The sequence below is a fragment of the Cupressus sempervirens genome, chromosome 7 (genome assembly GCF_028749045.1).
Source record: "Cupressus sempervirens isolate cs-2001-9-10 chromosome 7, ASM2874904v1, whole genome shotgun sequence".
Taxonomy (NCBI): Eukaryota; Viridiplantae; Streptophyta; class Pinopsida; order Cupressales; family Cupressaceae; genus Cupressus; species Cupressus sempervirens.
This window is the reverse complement of record NC_143124.1, coordinates 410,918,184-410,933,936: the sequence shown is the minus strand read 5'-3', so window position 1 is coordinate 410,933,936 and position 15,753 is coordinate 410,918,184.

Genomic DNA, 15,753 nt, shown 5'->3' with positions numbered 1-15,753 from the left:
TTTGGGGTCTATCTGAGTCAGGACAATGATACCCTTTTTGTAGGGAATGTGAGCAAAACAAAACTACTTTTATATTTAAAGCTTTAGGCTTTATGACATAAGGATTCTAATGCATGGATCTCATTTGGTAAACTTGGCAATACAAGGAAATTTTGAACAACCACATAGATAGAGGATGATGACATGAAACTAATTCGACCAACCAAAAGTGGACACATGGTAGCTAGATGGACAAATCACAACATGACAAGTGGCATTGAAAATGAGGAGAGATAACGTAGTAGTTTTTTGATTTGCCTCACCAAATTGTGACAAATGGTGAATCTGACAGCCAACACTTTCTTGTATTTCAAAGTTGAAAGGTTGTTAATGAATGTAGGGAAGTGACAATGCACCACATGTCATTAACAATGACATGGTGCTAAGATAGGAGCACTCCACTAGATTGTGACATGTAGTAGATCTAATAGAATTTGTAGATGCAGGGAAGATATAAAAAGTGGGCAAATGATAAGGCACTAGGTGACACTGGGCCTAGGTGAGCGATTCAATGGTAGAGAATGGACCAATCCCATGATGACCTGAATACAAAAATAGATGGAAAATATTTTTTTAAATTTGTTTTTGAATTTAAATGTGCATAGGGTCATTTAAATAAAAAATTCATATGATATAGTTTTGATTATAGGCCAAATGAAATTTTTGCATAATAATGTAGCCCATAGAACCTATTAATAAACTCTACTTTAGATTGGTTTTTTGGTAATCTCTAATAAGAAAATGTATGGCTATCATATGTTAATAGAAAGGTCTCGAAATGAACTTTCCATATTTTTTGTTTATTCTTATGCAAGAATTCATAGCTTTGAGATATTTATGGTTTTGTCAAAGGAACCTTTTTTGAAACTATATTCTGGTAGGGCAGTTTAGACTTGGTTTTTGGTAAAATGAAAAAATAGATGTGCACCAAAGTTAGAAAGGATGTAGTTGGTGATGTCTTTTCACCTCCAAGTAAGTTTAGTGAAAGATTTATCATTATTTAATATGCATACTTTGATGTTTTTATCAGAATAAGGTTTCTCATCATTGTGAGGAGATATTTAGAGTTTTTTATTTGGCTTAATGATCAGATTCCATTCTAGTTTTGGTTGTAGAGAGAAGATACATTCTTTGCACAAGTAGAGGATGCAGATTCAAGTGTACATGTGTCACTTCTAAATTAGATTTGAAATTTCTTTCCTCACCTATATCTTTATCTTTTATGTCTTTCTATAGGGTTGGATCCAATCTATTGGATATTTTTAACTACTAAGATACCATAAGGATGGTTCTAGTTTCAAAGGTTTTCCATCGCTCTAATTCTAGCATTCTTCAACATTCACTCTTGTATGAACAATAGTAGTAAAGTTAATGTACACAATTCTAGTCTGTTTAGTAGTTTATGAGTTATCTACATGCATTTTGAATGTATTATTCTCATGAAATGAATACAAAGAAAAAACTTGATGAAGTGTGTTGCCCTTAATACAATAAACTCATAATAGAAACAAAGTAACAACAAGTGTGAGAACAATATATGGACTTCTTATTTTCACCACAAATGAAGAATTACAAAATTCGTAAGTACAATATGCTATCCCACATGGGTCCCTTCATTACAATAAATTGCTAGACAAGCTGTGAACTATCACCCAAAGCACCCCAAGACAATGTCTAGGCTTTCTTAAATAGACAGTTTTATGCCACTCGAGAAGGTTTTAGATAATGAAACTAAATAACTAGGGCCAAAAAACCCTAACAATACATATAGAGTCAGCCAAATACAACTTTGATATTTTTTTTAGATATTTTGGGTAGCCCACCTTTGAAAAGCCATAACTCATGAACCATTGCTCTGATTGGCAGTCCACTTTTTAAAAATGTCACATCCTGATCTGTAGGCCTAGAGTGGTGTTAGTGCCCTTCCCTTAAGTTTTTAGACCTCATCTTAGTATTCTAAGGCCTCTAATGGTGAACTTTAATATTTTTCTATGAATTTTTATCCACTAAAAACCCACAATAACTTCTCTGATAGTTATGCTTGAGCAATGTAATTTTTATGGTAGGCTTACAACTCTAAAATGAACCTTCCTATAGAAAATGAGAACATTCTAAGCTCATATGAAAAAATTACTAGAAATAGCAAGTTTTCATAAATAGTAACCACCTTGTCTACTAGTCCTTATTAAAATAAAAAAGACCAAAAATAAATTTATTATTTTAGGTGATGTAGGATTTCTCTTACACCTAGGATTTTATTGCATTAGACACCCGAGGCAATTTGAGAAGTGAACCCATCACATCACAAGTGTTAAGAAGAAAAGAAATATAGTTAACCTCCTCTTTTGCTAGCCATGGAGAATCCTCTACTAGCTGCCCTTTTTATTTGACCAAGTATTCCTCATAAGTTCTATTCCTTGTACTTTAGCAAACATGACTGTCTAGTATCTCCTCAATCTCCTTTGAAGTTGAACTAGCTTCTAGAATACTCCACTATGCTTTTGCAACTTCATTGACATCACCTCCTTCATAATTCTCTATCAAATCTGAAATATTAAAAACTAGTGAAATATTCAATTTAGTAGGCAACTCCACTTCATAAGCATTTCAAAAATCATACCTTTTCACTATGTTGCATGGTCCAAACTTATTCATCTTTAGCTTATTGGGTGTACCCAGTAGAAAATGCTCCTTCCTCAAATGAACGATGATATCATCTCCAATATAAAATTTCTTATATCTCCTTTTTATATATGTCGTATCCTTATACTATGTATCCATCTTTATGATGTGTTTCATCACCTCGTCATGGATGTTCTTCAAATATTTAGCAAAATCTTCTACTTCAACACTACTTATATCTCGTTTGTCCAACTACATCAATTTTGAAGCATTTTTGGGACCACTCCAATTTACAATGTAGAATGGTGATTTACTATTACTCCTGTTGAAAAAATTACTATATGCAAATATTGCCTGCGGTAAAACCATATCCCATCCTTTTGGTCTATCTCCAACCAAACATCTTAGCAAGTTTCCCAAACTATGATTCATAGCTTCTGTCTATCCATCGGTCTATGGATGGTGTGATCAACTGAACTTCAACTTTGTTTTCAACTTCTTCCATAATGTATTCCAAAAATACCCAAAACATTTTGTATCTTGATTTGAAACTATACTCTTTGGCAAACCATGTAGCCTCACCACTTATCTAAAAGCCAATTCTACCACATGAACAGCATCACTAGTCTTCTTACAAGGAATAAAATATGCCATCTTTGGAAACATATCAACCACCACAAAAATAGAATCATGCCCATGTTGTGACCTCGGTAATCCAAGAATAAAATCTATGTTAACAACCTCCAGCAATTTCTCTAGTATAGGTAATGGTTGATTCAACCCTATATTCTAGTTCACTCCTTTCCCCATTTGACATACTCTACAACTCTTTACAAAATTCTTTGCATTTTTCTACAACTATGGCCAGTAATAATTCTCAGCAACCAAAGCTATGGTTTTATCTCTACCAAAATGTCCAACCAATCCTCCACTACACTTCTCTTTGATGAGATTTTCTCTCATTAAATTTCTCGAAAAGTTCAACCAGCTTCCTTTGAAAAACATACTATCTTGGACCATGAAATCCAACCACTTTGTCTTGTCAAGTGTAACATGTTTTGTACAAGCCTTCCACGCTACACCAAATTTAGGATCATCCAAATACAAAGTATGGAGTTCCTTGAACCGAATCACCTCTATTTCTGTTAGCAAAAGTTATCTTCTACTAAGAGCATCTACAACTGTGTTAGACTTACCACTCCTTTGTTTCAAGAAAAAATTATAACTTTGCAAAAAATCAACCCACTTCCAATGCCTTTGGTTCAATTTTCCTTGAGTATTCAAATATTCCAAAGCTTGATGATTGGTATACAAAACAATCCCTTTGGGAAGAAGATAGTGTCTGCACTTCTTCAACACTTGAACTATAGTGTAAAATTCCTAATCATAAACATAATATTTTCTTTTTGCATCATTCAATTTCTCACTAAAATAAGCAACATGTCTACCTTCTTGGCTCATAACAGCTCCTATTGTAGTACCACTAGCATCATAGTCTACTTGAAACACCTTGTTAAAATCAAGAGGTGCTAAAATGGACTACTCAATAAATTTTTGTTTCAATAGATTAAAAATCTTATATGCTCCTAGAGTCCACTTAAATTCCTTCCTATCCCCTCTCATTATTTTAGTCAAGAGTCCACAAATACTACTAAAACCTCTTATGACCTTTCTATACAAACTAGCCAATCCATGAAAAGATTTTACCTCTATCGTAATCCTTGGAGTTGGGCATTCAAGGATAGCCTTCACTTTCTCTGGGTCCATTTTTAGACCTTCTAAAAATACTAAAAATCCCAAGTGCACCAACTCCTCCTTTGCAAAACTAAACTTCTTTAGGTTTATCAACAACTTTTCTTCCCTCAACTTATCAAACATCTTGCAAATATTGATCAAATGCTCCTACAATGTCTCACTAAAGATCAAAATATCATCTAGGTAAACAATGACAAACTTACCTAAAAACTCCTTTAGTACCTCATTCATGAGCCTCATGAAAGTGGTTGGTGCATTGGTTAGCCCAAAAGTCATAACTAACCACTCGTATAGTCCTTCTTTTATCCTAAAAGCAATCATCCATTCATCTCCTTCTCTAATATGAATCTGATGGTACCCACTCTTTGGATCAATCTATGTGAAATACTTAGCTCCACTCAAAATGTCTATAATATAATCCACCCTTGGCAATGAAAATATATACTTGATTGTGATCTTGTTGATAGTATGAGAATCTTTGCACATCCTCCATTCTTCATTCTTTTTTGGTGTTAATACTTCTGGTACAACACATAGACTTAGACTCTCTCAAATCAACCCCTTCTATAATAACTCATGAACTTGTCTATTCAACTCTTTACTTTCTGTTGGTGTCATTCTATGCACTACCTTATTTGGAAAACTAGCTTTTGGAACTAAATCCATCTAGTGACTAATCTTCCTCATTTGGGGCAATCCATTAGGTACATTATCTAATACAATATAAGAAAATTTTCCCAACATATCTGCAACCTCTACAAGTACCTCCTCTATTTCTTTACAATCTTTTGGAATTATATAAAAATACACATTCTCACACTTCATATCTTTGAAAAACTCTTTTCCATCAACAAAACATATTCTAGTAGCACTAAATACCTTTTTTTCTTTCTCCTTCAATGGCTTCAACTTATGTTTCACTCCATCCTTAGTTAGAGTATAGGTATTTTCTCACCCATCATATACAACATTCCTATTAAAGTTCCATGGCCTACCCAACAACATATGACATATGTCCATAGGTATGATATCACATAATACCTCATCCTGGTAGCTTCCAATTTTGAACTTTATGGAACACTGATCATTGGCCATGACCTTGTGGTCATCTTGCATACAAGCAAATATGGTATGGATGTGAGATTTTTGTCTCTTCAACTTCAACTTGGTGACCATCATTTTTGGGACTAGATTTTTAGTACTTCAATTATCAATGATCACATCACAACACTTATCTTCACATATGCACCTTATGTGAAACAAGCTTCTTCTTTGATCAAGTTCATTCTCACCACTTAGTAGGACTCTTCTATTAACAAGGACTTCTTCTCTTTTATCATCTTTAGAATGTGATGATCTTGCATCTTCATCAACATGTACAACTCTAGTCTAGCCTTCTATTGTTTGATCTATCCTTCCTTGGTGTTGGGTACATTCAAATTTTCTAGGCCCTTTTTCTCCATGGTTAAAATATTTCTCACAAAAGCCTCCTCTTCCATATCCTTTCCCTCTACCTCTTCCTCTTTGCTCTCTATTTTTTTTATCATGGAAATGATTGGAATTATTTTCCCTCTAGTTTTGACTACTACTTCTAGCCTCATCCTTGTTCTTTTGATTATCATCACAACCTCCATAAGATCATCTACCAAATCTTCCACCATAGCCTCTACCAGTATTCTTGTTGGCAAAACTCTTGCTCAGTTTCTCCTCAACTCTAAGGGAAAATTGGTATGCCTCCTCAATACTATTTGTTCAAACTAGACTCATCTCATCCTAAATGCTTGGCCTTAACCCATTAAGATAATGGGAAACTTTTTCCTTATTAGCTTCTACATGGCCAATTTTGATGAGAACTTAGTAGAACTCTTTGGTATACTCTTGAACAAATTGTTTGCAGATTTCATGATGGGATCTTTTGAGTATGAGATTCAAATCTGAAGTAGATGTCTATTCACAAGGTGAAGGATAGATCAAGGATCTGGATGTAGTAATATGTTTGATATTTCCAAAAGATGTATGGTTATAATTCATTTAATTGCCCAATAGATAAGGCACTAATCAGAGATAGGATCACTAGGTTTTGTTGCTTGTATTTGGGTCTTGTTGATATCAACATTATTAATCAAACGCTTTTCCCTTTCATGTTGAAGAGTTGTATTAGAATGCCCTCACTCAGCTTATGAGGTTCTTAGATCTGCATTTAGCTACTGTAGATTCATGATTATTTCATGAGTTAATAGGAGAAATAAGGGTTTTATCTGCTTCATATTAGATTCAGTGTATGCTTTGATAACTAGTACCATATAAAGAATCTACAGGTCTACCCACCTAGGCTTTGCAGAGCTTGAAGAAGAAGAAGGGTCATGCCTTATAGTTGGCTTGGTGTTTGAATGGGCATGTTGAAAATGGGAGTTAGCTACCTCTAGATATGTTTTGTTCTCATTAGGGTAATTGGAAATGGGTAACATTTTCAAACAATAACAAAATGGCGACTCTATTGGGGAGATAAGATGGCAATCCATTTTGTTGAAAGGACAAGAGTCTCTAGTGTTCATTGAAAATTTTTAGTCCTACTCTTAGTTGGGTTTTTCCCATCCGAGTCACCAACAAAATGGCGACTCTACTAGGGAGTTACATATAGAAAGAACCAAAATCTCTGCCATGAAACAAATTGGATATAGCAAATCTAGAGCAAGATGTGTTCCCTTTTCCTTGCTAAAGTTTCATGTTCCCCAGTTAAGCTTTATTCATTATCAGTAGCATGTTGAAACTAGATGAAAATTGTGTTCTATGACTGTCATAGGTCTATCTTCGAGCAGTCCAGTTTGTGAATACTGTTGAGAAAGTTTTAGAGTCAAGAATTTGTTTATAAAGTGTAAATTCTTTTCAAGATAATAACAATCTGCAAGTTCTCCTATATTGAAAGTCTGGTTCAAATTTTTTCAAGTGACAAATTATGTTTTATTTCTCACATGAGTGAGTGGTGACTCTCAAATCTCTATACCAGTTGTTCCTGGTTGATTTCATTGTAAAAAATTTGAAGGATTTTCAGTTGTGTGGGTAGATCTAAAACTGTTGGTAGTTTCTTGAAAGGAAGTTTTAAACTCTTGATAAGTTTTAAAGTGTTCTTTGAAATCTACTGTTATAAAGAAATTGAAATGTAAAAAATCAATCATAGCAGTGGTTATTTTATTCCTCTTGCAAAGAGGTAGTGACTCTACAAATTTTGATCAATGGTGTGAAGGAATTCCAGTCTTGCACCTATGCCAAATTAGCAGATCGAAGTTCAGCATCAGCACTGGAGGTATTTTGATTTTCATGCTTCTTTTCATGGAAGTCAAGTGTTTAAAAAAGTTGCCTCTATTAAGTGATTTTCAGCACTAGAAAGAAGAGGTAGAAATTTTGTTTTATAATGGAGTTAGATCTAGAGTTAGATCTCAAATCTCAGATTAGGTTGCCAAATTCTGAGAGTCTAGAAATTGTGAATAATAACATTGCTTTGTTGAATAGACTGATCTACATAAGGATTGTCAATATTATAAGAACTGAAGTAGGTAGTACTCAAGGTCTAAGTGTCAAACAATGTTATTTAAGGCTTAAGTCAGTAATCAGTAAGATGCCTTTTCATTGTAGACTTGAGGAATGTTCACTACCTAGTGTTTTCCTTGATGTTCTAGTACCCAATTCAGTCAATTGGCCAACACCTGTAAGATTACAAAGAATTTTGCAAATTGAAAAATTCATTGAGGAGATGGAAGATGATGATTATAGATTTCATGAAATATCTCATAATGATAATGAGTGTGCTGAAAGCCAAGGTAGTAATGAATACAATGAGTCCATAGAGCAAGATAATCTATCTTCCGATTTTGAAGAGGTGGATTCAAATGTTAATGAATCAGGTAATAGAAATCAGCATGAAAAAGATGGATATAAAAGAGAAGATAAATTTTGTTACACTACATATGAAGTTGAAGAAAGTTGTAACAATAGTAGATCTATTGATTGCCACGATAAGAAAGAATGTTGTAATAATGTTTAGTTTCCATATTGTTACACTAAGGATCTTGCTGTTGTAAGTTCTTCATGTTATCTAGATGATAACCACAGCTAGGAGAAGATTTGCGAGGCAATCTTCTTGAGCTCCGATGAAATCTCAGAATTGTTGGCTCGTGAGTTTGAAAAGTCTGTAAGTATTTCTAAGGATCTTCATATTTTCTCTCATAATACTTTCTCATTTAGTCAAATCAATTCCCCAAAGTTTGATGTAGAAAAAGATCTAGAATCTGAACAATCCTTATTAGATTTTGGAGGTGTAGATGATAGTACCTCAAACGTCTTTACACATGAAGATTTATTGAATGTTTATTATGTTAGTGAAGGGAAGTTTAATGCTATTTCAGATTCTTTCCATGCTGGTTATGCTACAATAAGTTTTGATATTTCATGTGATGAAGAGGAAAAAAATGAATATTGTCAATCAGATTATGGCTTTTCTTTATATGCTGATAAGTCTTGTGAAGATAAGTTCAAGGTGTATTCTGACTTTTAGTTTGATGAAGAAGATGATAGTGGTCAACATAGTTTAGATCAACATTTTCAGAATAAGTTTTCAATTTTGGTGACAAATTAGTTATTTGAAGAATGTGAAGAGGTTTCAGCAAATGATAAATCTAACTTGATGAGTAACATGGTTGCAAGTAGGCAACGATCAAATTTCACATACTCTTCACACCCGAAGGCACAAGGTGAGTTACAAATTGATTTATGTAACTCGTTGAGTGAAATAAAGTACCAAGCTTTTGTGTTTTTAGTTAAAGGAATCCATGATTCAGTTAGAAGTGATCAGTTTCAGCTTGATATCAGTTGTTATGGTCATGCTGATCCTTTTTTTCATAGTGGGCAAGATGAAGAAAGTATGTCTGATTTTTAGTCGCACTATGAAGATGATGATAGTTTTGTTTTGCCTATTGAGCTGATTGTGAATAATGATGTGTTGGGAAAGATAAGGTAGAATGAGAGTTTCAATTTTCCTCAGGAGAATGTGAATGAAAATAAGGTATATGATAGAGGTAAAAAGTTCTAAAACTTTTAAGTGGCCCGGGGCCATCTCTTTTACATAGTTAAAAGTAGTTTTCCTGTTTTCAATAAAGTTGTTCGAGAAGTTTTTGCTGTCAAGTGTGTGGTCTGCTTCTCCTAGAGATTTGAAATCTTGCCATGCCCGCAAGGGACATGCATCCCTAGAAAGAGCCAGTGTTGGGACTAAAAATTGCAAGGTCAATTTTTAGTACCATTGAGAAATCAAGCCCTTAAATGCTTTTAAATGAGATTGTACCTGGTTGTCAGTCTGAGGCCTAAGAGGTGTTTAATGTTTCTAACACCTTTCATTTAGTGTGTCAATGTGTTCTATGAAGTTAAATTGACATTTCGAACCATTCTGTGAAGTCCCATTTTGAGCTAGTGTCAAAATTTGCAATTCTGCCCAAGTGTCAAATATCGATCAGAGGCCCAGTTTGCATCTAAATATCTTTTATCCAGGAACGTTTCATGACTAAAAAATTTGGGGATGTTAAGTACGCATAAAAAAAAACCTATGTTTCAATTTTCAAGTTATTTTGAATTCATTTGACTAGGTTTTGCACCCCCCAAAGTTGGTCATTTACTGTTTTGTGCATTTGACTAGTTCACAATTCTAGGAAGCCCTGTTCGACCAATCATATCTTTGAACCAGTTGATCCAAATGAAAAAATTCTTTTTGCATTGTGTTCTAGGGGCCAGACAATTCATATGTTCAAATTTTGAGGTCATGATGAATCCATTTGATCAATTTGCTAACATGATTAAAAACTCAGTTTGCATTGTTTTGTTATGACTAAGGTATCTAGATTGATTCGCATCCCTATTCGACATGTTATAACTTTGATCTTGTGATTGATAAGCCTAAGTGAATTGTACCATTATTTTTTGTCCTAAAAATCCTTGAAGTATGCCAGTTCTTAAGTCGTGACGAATCCTTCTGCATACTTTCACATGTCCGTACATTTGTTAAAAATTACTTTTTGACACATTTCTCAGTTAAAATTTCCAAGTACCTATTTTTAGAAATTCGCCAAATGTGCCTTGTGATTCGTCATGAGCCCAAAACTTGGAACTATATTCTCTCCATGGAAAAGAACTTATATCCTAGTTTTCAAAACCCCAAGTGATCAATGACCCAGTTTATAATGTCGAACCCGAGCCTAGTTTATGTTTTTAACATTGTTTGCCTACAGGATATTTGAAGTATGGATGTTCGGCAATTAAAATCTTTTGATTGGGAATTTTTCATGGGCTGAGAATTTGCAGTATGGTAGAGCATGTAGGATTGAACACTCATGCCGATTTTTGTGGCCTAGTTTCTTGATTGAATCAGTTTTTAAGGCCAACTGGCAAGCCTCCAAACACATTCATGATTTGTAGATTTGATTAAAAGTGAGTTTTAAATATTGAATTGATGATTGAATTTGAATCTTGTCAATATGAGATGTCAAATGGGGTTAAGTGACAAATATGAGGATGTCATTTGTTTGTAAGGCAAAATTTTTTTTAGCCAGACCCGCTTTGGGGTCCGACTAATTTCTTGGGCATGGGTGATTGGGAATATTAAATAAACATTATCATAATTCAAATTATTTGAATAAATACATAATTAATATTCTCAAATGCATTGAAAGAGTGTCTACTTGATGAATCCACCATATGACGTTAAAGAATTTTTGGGAGACAATGTAGTTTCAATTTTAAATTTTAAAAATGAATGCGTGACTCTTTGTAGAAGTCACAGGCAGGAACATTACATAAATTAAACAAAGCAGCCCCAATCTTAAAGCCAGGAGCAGCAAGGGAGAAGTCACAAATTATCAATGTTAAATAATTTATTTGTGATATGCTTTGATCTAATGATCAAACTATGGAGTAGATATAGTTTGCCAAAGCATTTCAATCCTATTAAAAGGGCAATCACAGCAATTAGAAAGACAAAAAATGAGGAAAGGTTGTAGCAATGCTAAAAGTCACTAATTAAAAGGAAAGGAGCTCCCATGTACTAGGAAATGTTCCAAGAGACTAAGCCACTACAAATAGAGCACTAAGAAAATAGCGCATGATTCCTCAAATTGCAGTGTGGGAAGAATTTGGTATCTATAGGTGTCAAAGAAATTAATGTTTTAAAAGAGTTTTCATGTCTTACATCAAATATTTTTTCACACATAGCATTTGGAAGCAGTATACATGGAAATCAAGCAAACCAAAGGAATTGAACAGTGACAGAAGATGCACGACTATGCAATTCAGGGAGCAAACTGAAGCTACTGTGGCCTCCACAATGTAAACAAACTTATGACTTGGAGATCTATGATAGGTAGAGGATTCATAGTCTCTAAAATAAATATACACCCACATTTTTTTAAGGAAATGCTCCCAAATAAAAATGAAGGCTGCCCAACAATAAAGAAGTTTCACGCATGAAGAAGGCTGAGCCTCATACCATATCCAAAGGAAACTTATTGCATTCGATAAGGATCAGAAAAAGTGCAGTATCACACACAAGAAGAATCTAATAAATAGAGTCGGCAAATAAGAAATGAAGATGCCAAATAAGAATAGAGTGCTCCAAACACACAGTCAACGAAGGGCTGTGGCAATAAGAAAGAAGCAAACATCGCACATGGCAAAAGGATGCAAATGCACAAACAAGAAAATGAAAACTTGCACATTGGGAGATTATAAATTTATTACCTTGTCAACAACCAGCTAGGATAAATCCATGCATGGGAAATATGCAGCTAGTATTTGGGACTTGCTGATATCAACATTATTAATCAAACGCTTTTCCCTTTCATGTTGAAGAGCTGTATTAGAATGCCCTCACTCAGCTTATGAGGTTCTTAGATCTGCATTTAGCTACTATAGATTGATGATTATTTCATGAGTTAATAGGAGAAATAAGGGTTTTATCTGCTTCATATTAGATTCAGTGTACGCTTTGATAACTGATACCATATAAAGAATCTATAGGTCTACTTGCCTAGGTTTTGCAGAGCCTGAAGAAGAAGAAGGGGCATGCCTTATAGTTGGCCTAGTGTTTGAATGGGCACGTTGAAAATGGGAGTTAGCTGCCTCTAGATATGTTTTGTTCTCATCAGGGTAATTGGAAATGGGTAACATTTTCAAACACCAACAAGATCTTCATATATCCCTTCAATTTTTCCTTCAGAAACTTGACCATATTAGGATCATCAATATCTTCATACTCAAAGTACTCCTCAAGTGAATTGATCCAATAGATCGGCTCCTTAGGTTTAAGATTTCCCAAAAATGTAGGAAGCTCAAACTTGGGTCTTTTTCCAATCTTGGAGATTGCCCTAAAAAGCATCTCTTCCTTTGGGTTTAGAACTGCCCCTATTTTGACATGTTCTTCTTCTTTGTCCTCATCCTCACTTTCATCTCTTATAGGAAGATTTATTCCTCTATGTATTTGTTCTTTTAATGCTTGCATTTTTCTTTGGAAGGCTCTAAAACCCTCAGGTGTGACACATATAACTCTTCCATCATGCTCTCTTCATGGAGGTATTTTTGCACTTCCATTGAAACACTAGTGCAAAATTCCTCATTATCAGTGATGTGTCTACACGCTCAACCCAAACCATAGTCGTAGTGTGAAATAGCTCACAATCAATGATTTGTCCACAAACTCAAGAACTCTAGCTCTAATACCACTTGATGAAGGGTGCTTCCCTTAATACCATAAACTCATAATAGAATAAAATGTAACAATAGAAAGTTCAAGAATGAAATATGGACTTTTTATTTGTGCCGCAAATGTGGAATTAAATTTTTTTAAGTATAATATTCTAACCCATATGGGCACCTTCATTACAATAAACTGCAAGACAAGCTATGAACTATCAGCTAGAGCTCCCCTAGACAATGTTCAGGCCTTTCTTAAATAGGCAATTTTATGTGACTTGAAAAGGTTCTACCCAATGAAACTTAATACCTAGGGTTGATATACCCTAAAAATACATATAGACTTTGCCAAATACATCTTTGACAATTATTTTACATATTTTAGATAGCCCAACTTTGAATGACCATAAGTCACAAATTGTTTCTCCGATTGGCTATTATAAGCACTTTTTGTAAACAATGACTGAGGATCTACAAGATTAGACTAACAATACCACCCACCTAACAAATTTTCAGACCTCATCCAGGCACTCTAGGGCCTCCAACAGTGACCAGGAATATTTTTCTTCAAAAATTTCCATCAAAAATCCACAGTAACTTCTCTAATACTTATGCTTGAGAAATTAGATTTTTATGATAGTCATACAACTCTAAAATTAACCTTCATATAGAAAATGAGAACTTTCTAAGCTCAAATGAAAGACTTACTAAAAATGGGACTTTCCCATAAATAGTAAACACACTCTATACAAGTCCTTATTAAAATAGAAAACACTAAAATAAAGATATTTTTTGGTGACACAAGATTTCTCTTACACCTAAGTTGCTCTTCCATCAAAACTTCTTAGTTTTGTTTAGATTCATGTCTCCTATCTCTATTGCTTGCAATGTTCTGCAGTTTAGGAACAAATAACTTACACCCATTTACAACTCCTTAAAGATGTATGTTTTATATGTTTTGCTGTTGGAATAAAGAACAAATTAAATTCTTAATATATTTGACAGCCTAGTTTTTGGTTGCATGAGAAGGATATTTCATGAGTATGAGGTCTTTATGAACACTGATGTTTGATTCCCAAAGTGATAGGATAGATATGATATCTTGATGTATGGAATATGTCATTGGTATCATTGATGCAAGTTTGGAATTTATGGAACTATCCAATAGATAAGGCATTGATCAGCTACAAGATCAACATGTTCTCGCTACTACATATTTGGGTTTTGCTAATATCAAACTTTAATTAATTATCCATTTAAGAGTTGAAACAATTCCCTCACTTAGCTTGTGGATTTCATAAGTTTAGAAATTTTCTACTGCATTCCTTTGTCATTGCAAAAGTATAGGAGAAATAATGGTTTTATCTTTCTTTTTTTAGATTTAGTTGTATTCTTTGAAACTGGTACCATATGAACAAATTTGAGGCTCACCCACCTATGTTTTACAAAGCCTTGAGAAGAAAAAATAGTATAGCCTTATAGTTGGCCCTAGAGTCTGAATAGGGATGTTGCAGATGGGAATTACCTTCTTCTAGGTGTATTTGTTCCTATCATTGAGTTATTGAAAAACTATTAATTTAGGAGCCAACAATCATCATCAATGAACCCTCCTTAGAATGAGAAAGCTTAAAGGAGAAATAGATCTATAATGGAATATGCAAAAACATTAATAATGGAGAAGAATGCATCATAGAAGTTTTGAAGAGAAGTTGTTATTACTGTTGACTATACCTTAAACAAAGTACAAGTCAAGAAAGGTAAAAATGCCACACCTTTTGAATTATTATATGGATATACTCCTAATATAAAATATTTCAAAATAGTTTGAACCAAATTCTATATATTAAAAGATAATAGGAGTGCAAAACTTGATACAAAAAGTGATGAAGGTATATATTCCTAGGATATTGCACAAAACATAAAGTTTACAAATGCCTAAAATCTAAGGCTAATAATGTTTAGAAAGTCCAAATGTGAAAGTCAATGAATTTGTAGAAATAAATGATATGAATTTAAGGAAGAGGTCAAATATTTATAGTACACTAAAAAATGTGGATGATAGTTCTCCCAGCACTCCTACTAAACAAGTAAACCAAGTTGTAATTTTTCTAGTACACAAGAAATGACAAAGTTTGAACAATAGGTTGTTGAGAAATAGATTGTGTGTGCCAAGCAATAAACAAAAGATGTTGAGTCACAAATAGACAGTGCCAACCATTAAATACACAATGTTGAACATGCAAGACCTAAATCAAAACCTAATCAAGATAGAAGTAATGAGCTTGAGAGTATTTTTGAAGATGAACCTCTTGAAAAAAAAAAAGGAGACTAGTTGTGCTAGCCAAGTATGTATCAAGAACCATAAAAATGAACAAATAATTGGAGATGCAGAATCTAGTGCTATGACAAGAAAGAAACACAAGAATGATATGTGGTTACTTTGTGAATTAGAGCCCAAACTTATGATGAATGGTCTAGATAATGAATATTTGATCCAAGAAATAGATGACGAAATGAAACAAATTAAGAATAATAACACTCAAACCCTATTACCAAGACCAAAAGACAAAAATCTAATTGGAATAAAGTGGGTTTTAAGAAATAAGCTAA